Raw genomic sequence first — 12,719 nt, forward strand, 5'->3', positions numbered from 1 at the left:
ACAAGTAGAAAAGGGAGACCTCAAATACCAAATTACCAGTACATTTCTGGACTTGTGGATACCCTGCCAAGACGAAGGACTGCTGTACTGTTGTGCTGCTACATGAACTGCCAATCAGCTGAACTGCTACTCTGAAGGAGCTGCTGCTCTGTTGTGCTGACCTGCTGTCTGCTGTCCTCATGCCAGGTGAAGAAGAACTAGACCTGTAACCCATCTTGAACCCAGGACCACAGAGTGACTCAAAGAGCTAGCCTTCCCTTTTATCTCCCTGAAATGAACCTCAGGGAGAAAAGAGGCTCCCCAGCAACCCCTGGACACGTCTTGAGCGAGTTTCTTACTCTGAATTGGTGTTCCTCAGGTCCTGGAACCTTGGTGTGTCTCAGCAGGCTCTTAAATCAAGTGCTCTTTTGGGCTCTTTGTGACTGCGAAAAGCCAGTTCGCAGTGGAACTATGCAGCTAGCACAGAAATTTAGCGGGAGCTGTCGCCAGCCCGTGTCCTCGCACAACAAGCATTGATTGCCACTGAGGAGAACCAACATGAAGCTCTAGCCTGCCCATCCTCAACACCCAGCCTGCTCATTGTGTCATGCCAATCACCACAGCGATACTCTTCTTGGTCCCCTGACCCTCTCCAATGTGAACGGGACTCTTGGCACAAACCCTGAGAAGGTAAAACTTCAGCTGGACTAATCTGAGACTGTATCTATCCTGCGCTCCTTCGTGGTCAGCCTGTTTTCTGACTTTGACTCGGTTAAGCACGGCCAGCTATCCTCGGTTGATGCTTCATGCTTTTAGTTGCTGATTTACAGTTTATTCTTTAAAATTTCATAATTCTGGTTCTACTAATTGGATTTTTGTTGCCTTGGTCTTGTTTAATTTAATTTTCCTCTATTTCACTAACATGTGTGGGATCTTTTTGTGTGGTGTTTTCACTGTTTTACTGTTTGACCGGTTGCTTAGCACACTGCCTCTAAAGCAAGCCTGATTGTTCTGTGTTAAGTTACCACAGGGTTGAGCACAGGTTTATTTGGAGTTATCATGTGTTTTACCCTGACTAGGATTATGTTTGCTGCTTGACCAGGGCTCACATCCCCAGTCAACAAGTAATCCAACCAATAATACATTTTCTAATCTCTACCAAATCCAGCTTGGTATCCTTGGGAAGTGAGCATCTAGACAGGGCACCTGCATCAATACCCCCTCCCTTGGCCAGTGCTGGAGCTGGACATCACATAGATATTGGTGCCATGTGGCGTCCAACTTAGTTGTTGTTGGTTCTCCTGAAGAACATGGCTTTATAGAGGTATTCAGGGTTGTGTGTATGTCACTTGCCCAGCCTTGTGCACGGGTATCTGATAGTAGGCAACATTTAAAGCCATTTAAAACCAGTTTGGGGAAAATCCTCACTTCACTCAGATCTGTCAAATGCTCATCAATCATGAGCATGAGATGCTTTCTCTTTGTATCTCTTTATCCAGAAATGTAAAAGCAGCAGATATTTTCACCAATCATGGTTGTCTCGGGCTCCAGATATTTATCATTGGAGAGATCCAAGGGGTAGGTTCCTCCACTTTTTGGGTATGGAGCTAAAATATCACCATTTAAATATCATCCTACAATATTATGGTAGCATAGATATTGACAGAATTGAATATATAGGTAAGTATAAGTATACAATACTTAACTCCGCATCTGCCTACCTTGACATTATATATAACATGTCCCTTCAATCTGGACATTCATACATGGTTATAGAATGGCAGTACTGAAGACTATGCAGTAGAGATGTTTCACACCTTGTGACACATCATGAAAATCATTTTTCCGACCATGTAAGGGCCTTAAAATGACAACTGCTTGACCTGCTGTACTGGACAATAGGAAATGACCTGCGACCGCCGGCGGAGGTCATCATGGCGGTAGGCAGATACTACCGCAGTTGACATTGCCATTGGAACAAATTGCTGCCTTTGACAGTCTAGGGCCAATGGTGATGTCTGTCGGTGGTGACGGTCTCTTACGTGGCAGACGTGACCGCCATCTCAAAACGTAATCTCTCGCTTGACTCCTGACACTTGCATTTGGTTAGTAGAGGTGCTATGATAGACTCCGCCTGAAAAATCACATCTTCACATGTGCGTGTTGTCTGTTCATATGTAATTACATGAAAACTGGTGCTGGAGATACATAATGTATGCCTGTTTCCACCTCATGTATGCCCTCACCGTATATGCTCATCTATCAGTGGAGAGGATGGTCAAGACAGTCTGTGTTTGGCTTGCTGAACAGACTTGTAATTAACTGCCTGTTTTAGTGTGGTACATGTGAACATGATATTCTTTCTTGTCTATGTCATCCGTGCTGGTCAACACCCATCAGGAAAAGGGGATTTGGCGTGCCATAGCCAAGAAGGTGCGGACCCTGGGGGACCACAGCCGGTAGCCTAACCACTGTCAGAAGAGGCAGGAGGACTTGAGACGCTGGACCCGGAAGACCGCAGAGGCCCAGCTGGGGATTTCCTCCCAACGAGGATAGGGTGCCCATTGTACCATGACCCCCTCAAAGGCCCGCATCTTGGCAGTGACCTGCCCTGAGTTTGTTGGGCGTTTGAAGGCAGCCACAAGGGGGTAAGTACAGACCTAATACATGTTAGCCCCTTTTACCAGGTGAATGGCTGTGGGAGCAGAATGTTAGCTCTGACAGTGTGGTAAGTGCAAAATGTCATAGATCTCCTATGAACACATTGATGTGCATTAGCCATCTACAGCACACAGGTGTGCACATAGAAATGTGTTTTGAGATATGTCACTCAACTATGTTGCCCAATGGCACATAATGGTGCACGTATGACTGTGTCATATGTGTACCAATATACTGCTTTTTCAACCCTGGTGAATGTTAATTCCCACCAACAGTTCAATCCTCCCAATGTCATAGTGGTAAGGTGTGTAGGTCCTTGTTCTCTGCCCTCTGCATTGTCTCAAGATTCATGTCGATATGCAACATAGAGTCAGACATATGCAGGTCAATTCTCGTTTTTAATGGTTTCAGATAATTGACAGCATCATGTGAGCCTCTGATGTCCATCTGACATGTCACATGACAAACATGGTTAACCTCTTCACATCTGTTGCAAGGTAATCCCCCTTGGTAAGTGAGTAGACATTTGGAATGACTCATTAGAGTAGACAATATGCATGTTGGCTACCACTGAGAGATTGCAACATTTCTACAGGAACACATATATTGGTATCAGATGTAGGAATGTAACTATCATGCTGATGTTCTGATAGTAGGAACTGGCTACACAGCTTTGTCCATTGGCATACTTTTGTAGGTGTGTTACATAGGTAATGGTTGCCTAATCACTGCTATGGGCCAGAAAGTTGATTGGCAACATCATGTTTAAACGGAAAGGTTCAGTCATGACTCAACATTGGCATTTGTTATGTGTACCATTGGTGCTATGGAGGGTGTTTGAGGCATGTCCTTCCCCTGGCAGAGCCTCCATTCCACTGGCTGCTACAGATGTAGAAGGGGCTGATGATACATGGCCAATGGAAGGGTTCTGGTTGTGGATATCCCCTGCTCAGGGTGGTGTTAATGTCTCTCAGTGCCCATGTTAGGGAGACCATGTTGACATTGAGGGCCTCCTCCTGTTTCATGGCTTCCCGGTGGTTGTCCCTCTGCAGCTGCTAGATGTCCTCCATCATGGCAAGTACCTGGTCCATCACGCCTGGGACTATTGGTAAGCTCTCAAGACTTGGGGAATGGTGCCCTGGCCAGTTGTATCCCTAGCTGCCTCAAGCCACTGGCCCACACCACACCTCCCACGCACCCTACCCCATGTGCCTGCGCCCTTGGCACTGTTTGCCCACTGCCACTGGTGACAGGTCCTTCATAGTCAGGGTTTTCAAGTTGTGACTCTGGTACCTGTACTGGGAGGCACATGATGGTTCTAACTGTCCTTGGGACACAGGTTTGGGGGTGACAGGGCTGGGAGGAGTCGATGTGGGCAGGGTGAGGCTGACAGTTGTAGACTGACCAGGTAGCCCAGATGGGCCAGAGTTGTCCTCATTGTCCCAACATTCAGGAGCGCTCTCATCACTGAGGACTTCATCTTGGGGGGAAGTGGCTGTTTTAGGTGTCCTCTCCATGGTCCCAATGGCAAGTACACCTGTTGAAGAAGTGGAACAGACAGTTACAGATTGTAATGCAACACATGGTATCTAAATTTGACTGGTAGATATGCTATGAGCCATGTACAAATAGGCTTTGCTAGATCCCCTCATTTGACAGTGATACCTGCTTACACATCTGGAGAACAGCTATATGGGATATAGACAATTCCTATTTCATTCACCTTGCTACAGGATGTCAGAGTATCTTAGCACTTGGATGTCTGTTCATAAACATATCTTGGTGGCTGTGTAGCTTTATATTTTTCATGTCACCTCCCAGTTAGCAGTTGTTCATTATTGAGCCAACAGACAGCTGCACAATGTCATGTGGAAACTGACCTGGCCATCAAATTAGGTGTAACCATTCTACCTGACCATATGTGTCAGATGACATGAGGTACAGCGCACTGCATACATGTGTGTTCCCCCCAAGTGAGTTGTTTTCAGTAGGTGATGGGAGGTAGAAGGGCCAGTTTACCAGAGGACACAGCTGTAGCTGTATGTTGGTGGGATTCTACTGTCAGGTGACCATAGCATTGCTGTCAGTGCCATAGCATGGACAACTGTGGGGCATTCAGGTGTGTTTATTCTATTGAATATTGAGTAGTTAACATGTAAGGCAATTGTCTTTTGGGTAACCTGTTCTGGTTTTCTTAATGGTAGAACAGTGCCTGCTAGGAGTTGTAGTGCTGTCAGTACCTGTACTACCCATGTCATATACAGATAATGTGCACCCAGGGGAGTTTAGGTGACATGTGGAATTCCAGACAGGGGCATTCGGACAGTTGGACACAGGGGTGGTGAGTGAGTTGGCTGTTAAGATGTCAAAAGGAGATCAGTGAGCATGCAAGACAGAACTTTTGGGTGACATTATTGGTGTTGTGGCTTATCTAACTCCACTCCCCCAGGTATTCCTGTCAAGCCCTCAGGATGCAGGATGGCCAAGACCTTCTCCTCCCATTATGTGAAAGTTGTGGTAGGAGGTGGGGGAACCACCGTCAATCTTGAAGACCGCCAGCTGGTGCCTGGATGCCATGGTACGGACCTTCCTCCTGAGGTCGTTCCACCTCTTCCTGATGTCCTCCCTTGTGCATGGATAGCTGCCTACAGAATTCAGCCTGTCGACTATTCTTTGCCACATCTCCATTTTCCTGGTGATAGTAGTTTGCTGGACTTGGCTTCCAAATAAGTGTTTCTCTACTCTGATGACTTCGTCCACCATGACCCTCAACTCGTCGCCAGTGAAACAGGGATGTTTTTGTGGGGACATGGTGCTGCTTGACGACACGGAAAAGTGATGTAGATGGATGGTGAGGTGTGGGTGTTCTGTTGTGAGGGGGTGACGGTTGGTGTCTGATTTGTAGGGTACTGTTTTGTGTGTGGAGTGTGTTGTGCAGGTGTGGGACGGGTGGTATTTGAAGTGTGGAGGGGTGCATAATCTATGGTTTGTACCTTCTATGTGCAAGTTCTATCTTGCTGTGCGTAGCGTTTTGATTTTGCACGCCATTGGTTTACCACCATGGAAGAACTGCAATTAAGATTTATGAGTCATAATAGGTTCGGTGGATGTTTGATAATCTGGCAGCGCTGGTTGTTGGATCGCCTCTTTCCCACCCTCCAAAGTTTTGTTGGTGTCTGATTTTTTGCTGTCTTTTGAATGTCCTGGCTGTGTAACTCTTATTACGGTGGTCTGTATGTCCCTCAACATGGCGGTCTATTGGCGGTTGCCATCATGGCGGTCTGGCTGTCAGACCATCAAACTCGTAATAAAGCCCCAAATCTCCTGGTGGATTCACAGAGCAGGGCCCCTGTTGAAGTGATGTGAGTGAAGTGGCACACCATCAAAAAGGATGTTTGGTTGACAGAAACATCCAACAGCCAAGCTCCTGATGAGGAGACTGCCATGGTGCTGGCGGTTTCCCTACCGGCTGGCGGTTTCCCCACAGGCCCAATTACAACTTTCCCACTGGGCCGGTCAGACCAGTGGGAAAAGTGCGCCGCACACAGGGTGCACCAGCACCCTTGAAATGCGCACTCACTGTCTGCACACATTGCGCATTTCAAGGGTGCTAAGTAGGGGGAACCCCTGCACTTCCCATGCCTATGGAATGGGCAGTGCAGGAGGCACACCCTGTTTCCCCCTGCACTTGTTCTCTGCCAGCCTTTTCATGGTCTTGACCCAACCATGAAAATGCTGGCGGAGAACAAGGTTGTAATAAGCAGGGTGGCCGCTGAGTTCAGTGCCGCCCTGGCTGATTAAAACCAAGACCACCGTCAGCCCGCCAGGATCTTCGATCCTGGTGGGGACGGTGTTAGGTTGGTGGCTCTGCCCGCCAGTCTCATAATATGGTGGTCGGACCGCCACAGCCGCGGCAGTCCGACCACCATGGAGACTGACAGACTCATAATCAGCCCCTTAGTTTCCCACATGCTGAGCATTTTAGCCCCTTGACTGAACATCCATTGAGGTGCTTTGCATCACTTCCACAGTATCCACAGCCACTTCAAGACTTGGTTAGCCAATTTATTTCAACTGCTTTAGCTCATTAAGTACCAAATAGCTGGAGAAGCACTACTCTCTGTTTTTAAAGGCAGGCTGAGCATTTTCATCCTTGATGGTCATGTGAGCCATTGACATGTGGACCAAGGCTACTTCCAGTTTGGTGACCTGAGTGTGAGTGGTTAGTTGATCTTCCAATAGTGATGACCCAGAGCTGTCTTGCTTCTTTCTATATTAGCCACTAAATAACATAGGATCTCTGACTTGGGTGATTTGAACCCTCATATCATTTTTTGTGCAATAATGTTTGCAGATATTGTTCTGTTCCCTCAATCCAGCTAGTAAGATTTCAAGAACATTGATCATGGGAACTGTAAAATCACTTTCTCCTGTTAAGTGAGGTCAGTAACAATGTGTAAATCTCGGTACCAGCATAGAAAATGGGTAGTGAACGTTTAATGAATGGATCACTCTCTCTTAATGCCTCAGCAGGACTCTCCATCACATGTGATGGATGCAGCGCAGTCAGCTCCCCAAATTGTGGCAAAGCGTTTGCATGAGATAAGTGCGGCCCACTATGTGGATTGAAGACCTGCCCATTAGATTTCCAGTCTTCCAAATCGACTGCCCATAAATCGGGCAGGAATGCACCTGCACGCATTGGACAGACACTATCCAGTGTACTGGGTGGGTAAGTGAGGTGGTGCAGTGCAGGTCAGTGTCCAGCTCCAGTTCTATGTTCATGATGAGGGGGACTGAGAGAAAGTTACTTGCTCCTTATGTACAGGCAGAGATTTGGTTGGGTTTCTCTGATTGGAGACCCTTTCATTTTTCCCATTCTTTAATCCTCGAGTGTGTGTCGTCATACTCTCCTTGCAGAGGTGAGCCCCAGCATGTGGGGGACATAATAATGGGGTCCACACACACATCAGCCTTTGAGCACCAGGGCATATGAATATTACCAGATGAAGACTGCTCAGTTTGTGCCAACTATCCGGATAGAGATTTCATAGGTGCTATCCCAGCCACTTAAGAGCGGACAAAACAGTCTAGAAACTCAGGAAATACCAACCCTTTCACGGCCATCTTGTATATGGAGAACCTTCATTGCTAATATGGCCGCTTTTAGAGCAGCAAGAAGCAAGAACAACGTTGTGGTTCGTTTCTAATACAAAAAGTAAATTCTCTCCGAAGGGAAAAAGTCACTGCAGAGCCACAGAACCACAGGAAAGAAACATTTTGTTCCCGAAATAAAGGGTAGATGATGGTCCCCCTGCAGAGAGTGATGAGGGCCCCGAGACTCCTATACCCCACAGATAGGCTTTTGACTGAAAGGAGACTGCCGGGAGGGTAGGGATCTCCGTGCACTGTGGGCTTCAGGAAACTGTTCCATTCCTTGATCCGGCATCGGATCTCACCTTAGATACTTGAACAAAATAGTGTTATTTTTAGGCAAATTCTTTTGACGTCTGTGCTTGAATGTGTAAATATGTGCAATTAAACAGTAGAAACAATAACAAGAAACAAGAAAAAAATCATAAGAACTAGCACTTCTTTAAAAAGAAAAGTCATACCAAAGCAGTTTTTTCAGTCAAAGCGAAAGGCACGACCGTTAGGGGTTCCCCAAATATTGCATTTAATCTTATAAGAAAATATAAAGCGCTTTTGTGCTGTTATCAGTTTCAATTGTTTAAAACCCGTTCTTGGATTTCAATCATCAAAATAAAATCAGCCTAATTTACTAAAAGGTTTGTGCATGCTGCGTTAAAATATCAATTTTAATATAATACAACACAGTTTACGGTATAGAATTAGCAAATATAATTATAATTCATATGTTTAGTCTGATACCATGTTTTTCGCCTCATTAAACCCTCAGATACACTCTTCAAGCAATAATTATATTACCATTCCTTTATTTATCTCATATATTTTTGACACAGGACCAAACGGTGCACATGAGCATGTAGCTTCTTTAAATCCCTTACCTAGCAAAGAACTGATTAGTTTCCAGTAATCGTCATTACTTGTAGTCCAGGCCCTCCTCGTCACAGTCATTACCAGCTGAGGGTGAGACTCACCCACTAGACAGGTACACTTGTTGTTTGACACGTATAATGGAATATTTTCGAATTCCTCCTTTTAAGTAGAAAAATCATTTATCTATTTTGAGCATTTTGATTGAACTCTCCAATACAAAGTACAAGACTATCTTGGAACAATAATATTGTGGATACAATTTCGAGGGGCTGAATATCGAAAAGTAAGTGCACAGTGGGAAGCATAGGTTTTGCTATTCTTAACTCCACATCTATGTACATTGAGAACATATATTTAGCATTATGTTCCATGGAAGTGGAGTTAAGTATAGAAAATCTATGCATATTCACCTATCAGTATTTTGTCCCTTGTTATGTTGTCCAAGATATTAGCGTTTCACAATATCCTGAACTCGACACCAGCATTGTTAACATACCTCCCCATACCAATAAATCCTGTTACCAGCAGCACCAGAACCTACATATACCAACCTCTGGGTGGCAGAAGATTGGGTAGGATGAGGCAGGTCACTGGACTATGGTGATGAAGACCTCGGCTAGGAGTAATGAAGATTACTGGCAATTAATCAATGCATTACCTCTCTGGCCTTCCTTGTGTGATGATATGCCAAGCATAATCAGTCTGCTGATAGCCAAACCACAAGAATACGGACAAGCCAGATAACTGCTAACCTCAGACACAGTCACAAAAGCAGCATAAAAAGTGTAGCCACGCCCTGGAGCATAAGACAAAAAACAAATATAAAGACCATCATTATGGAACAACTCTAAATCCAAGTGATGGTATGCCACACACAAGCAGTATTGACTGCTGCCAAAATGAGATACCAGCCGCATCTGTCTAGAAAGCAGTTCGATCTTGTTGCGAAACACCAGAATGCTGAAAAATGTATTAACAAGTATACTGTGCCTCTAAACCCCACATGGTAGCCACCATATGGGAGATGGGGACTGTAAAATCACAAGTGGATAAGCAACTGGCCCAAAGAAATTGGGAATTACCTTCAGAGACAAACCCCACCTACAAAGGATTGTAATCAGGCAGTGTTATGAGGGAAGAAGCAACAATCACTTAGGCCCTAGCACCACCAAATAATGTGCTGATCTGTTGGCCAACAGAACCCCACTGTAAAGGTGAGAAAAACAGAACCATAGTGTACAAACATACAAAGACGACCCACAGAGACCAATGGGAAACAACACTCAAGGTAGCGGAGGACAAGACACCATTGAACACTCCTGGAGAATACTCAGAGAACAGGCTAGCCAGTGCCAACCTGTGATACATGTGATGCCCAGGTACACCAAAAAACCCTAATACACAACCTCAAAAAGAAGCGTTTCTGACTCAGGACAAAAGCACAAGAGACATCCTGAAGGCCCTGAGAAGGCACATGACCAAACTTTCCCCTAATGCTAGGATAAGGAAGGACAGAAAGAGGACCTGCAAATCACCATAGTACAGAATGACAACAAAAGAGCAATCAAAACGTGGGAGAGGTAACTTCTCAATTACCACCACGGAAGTGAAGCAGATATGTATGAGCCAGATCAGGCCAAGGAAGGAACATGGTTTGCCACAAACATCTTGTTTTGGGGAAAGCAATGTATGTTTATACGGACTCCAAGAGAGGCCTTCTTTCAACCTTGGCATGGCACACTGCAAGTATTGCTATAAAATAATTTGCAATATACTATTGCATTACTGGAGCCCAGTTACTAATCCTCTGCAACTTGCAATCAAAGTTAAAAACAGCACCTCCAGAAACATTTCATTCAAATTCTCATTTGAGAGATCAACTAAAACTTCTTTTGATTGCACAGACCCTCTTCCAGACACATGATTCTGGTGACAGTGAAGCAGTGGTTGAACCATTACCCCATCGGGAGAAGTGACTGAGATTCCAATCTCTGGGGCACTAGTGAATTATCTCTCAACTGCAACAGCATTTAAGGTCAGCAGACTGAGACAGATTCCCCAACACAGCATGAAACTAGTAGGAATACTGAACAGGCATCAAAGTTTTATAAAAATGACTTACCATAGCAAGCACAACTAAGCATAGGCAAATAACCACAGAGCTCACGTAGTGCCTTAATAGGCAGTCCCTGACAGGTACAGAATACCCAAACTTGTTTAATTTGAAAGAGAGAGTTGTGCTTCTCAGCAATTGTTCAGTACTTTTATTGGAATACCTGCAATTATGTGTTATACTTCAAGCACTGCAGAGCAACTAACCTTCACAATGCTTTGTTTTAATTAAACAGATTCTCCTGGTCTACACCTACTGAACTCCTGACATAATGGACCAGCCCAGGGGTAAGGAAAGAATGATGGCAGCACCCAAATTGTAATCTGGACTTTTGGAATGCGATCAAATGTTTACTACTGAGTTATATCCCTTGCATCAAATCAGTATTATAAATCAGTTTAGGAGAGTGACAGGAATGTGGTTGTTAGAGACCTTAACCTTCGAGGATAAGAGTAACGTTTTGAAAGAGAGGTATCAGTGGCAGAATAGAAGCCCTGCTGAAGTGATGTAAGAAATTATGCCACATAGTTGCCTCATGCAACATACCATAAATCCCAATAGAGGTACAAAGACGTTATGTTCAATCCTGGATTTGAAGTCAGGTGACCATGTTGTGAAATATAGCTTAATCTGTACACCAATTCACCTTAGGATGTGTGACTGTACAACTAGAAGTTTTAACCTTCAGGCTGAGAGTCTGAGACCTTAATCACTATGCCACAAATGACACCCAATCCAGTAAAAATGGAGCCCTTATAAAGGCGATGCATTTTTACAGACCTTTTAAAGATCACCTTAATGTCCAGACTTCAAAGCTGATACATGGTATGATGACTGTGGATCCTATTTTATACCATTATATCATTTTAAACATTGGGGAATATGCTGTCAAATGTAGGACAGCCAGCTGCAGCCAAGCTTAAAAATAAGCCTCTGAGGTTAGGCAGTAACCTAGTATGAGACCACCTCCTGAAAGACCTCATGATCTGCTTACCTACCCCTTTTTGTGTGCTCTTAGTACAGCATAATCCAGGACACAGAGAGGCAGTGAGCACAGGCCCTTCGGCCTCCAGCCCCAGAGCAGCGAGCAGCCTGCCTGATGCTAGATCAGTCAAAGTGGGGTTGCTGCGGGACTGGAGAGAGGAAACAGTTGCCTAGCTCTGTCAGGATAAAAAGGATAACCAGTCACGCACAGTGGGCCACCCTCTTCTCAGCCAGCAATACTGACTCTAGTAGGTACAGGACAACTGTCATTCTCGGGAGGAAGACAGGAAAAACAGGCCTTGGTGCTACTGGTAATATGATTTAAGGATAGGGGAGGGTGTTGTAGGAATAATTAAAATAAAGAAATGACTGTATCTTTAATGTTTTGATGGGAGGAATTCACAAAATTCTATTATAGGCATGTGGTATCAAGTTTGCATGTCTCTTGGGAGAGGGTCACACTCAAGCGGTAACAACTATGATGAGAAAAACAGACATGGAAGTAACCAGTTCAGATTTTCCTACTGTGACCATTTATAATCTTGATTTTTACAATTCATTTTAAGCTTGTGTAAATTGCATTTATCATTCTTTCACACCAAGCTCAACTTTCTACTCTATATAGATATTCTAAGATTCTGATATCCATATTGTCTCCAAATCCTTCCTTTATCATTCTCATTGATTGCTGTCATTGCTGTGTGCATCTGGGTCTGAATAGTGGGTTCTACATGTGCATTTATTTAACTGTCATGAGTTGAAAAATGGGCAAATATGTAGTTCACCTGCAAACATGTTGATGAAATGAAGGAGATAGCCATGTTATTGCATTTTAGTGAATGTGAAGTTTGTATTTATCCTCCTCCTATCTTGTTCACTGACATGTAGATGTTTGAACGTTTCAGGTGATTGTATTGTATGCAACATGTGTACTGGTAAGATATCAGTAATACTGTGGTTG

Source organism: Pleurodeles waltl, chromosome 7, assembly GCF_031143425.1.
Source record: "Pleurodeles waltl isolate 20211129_DDA chromosome 7, aPleWal1.hap1.20221129, whole genome shotgun sequence".
NCBI classification, from domain to species: Eukaryota; Metazoa; Chordata; class Amphibia; order Caudata; family Salamandridae; genus Pleurodeles; species Pleurodeles waltl.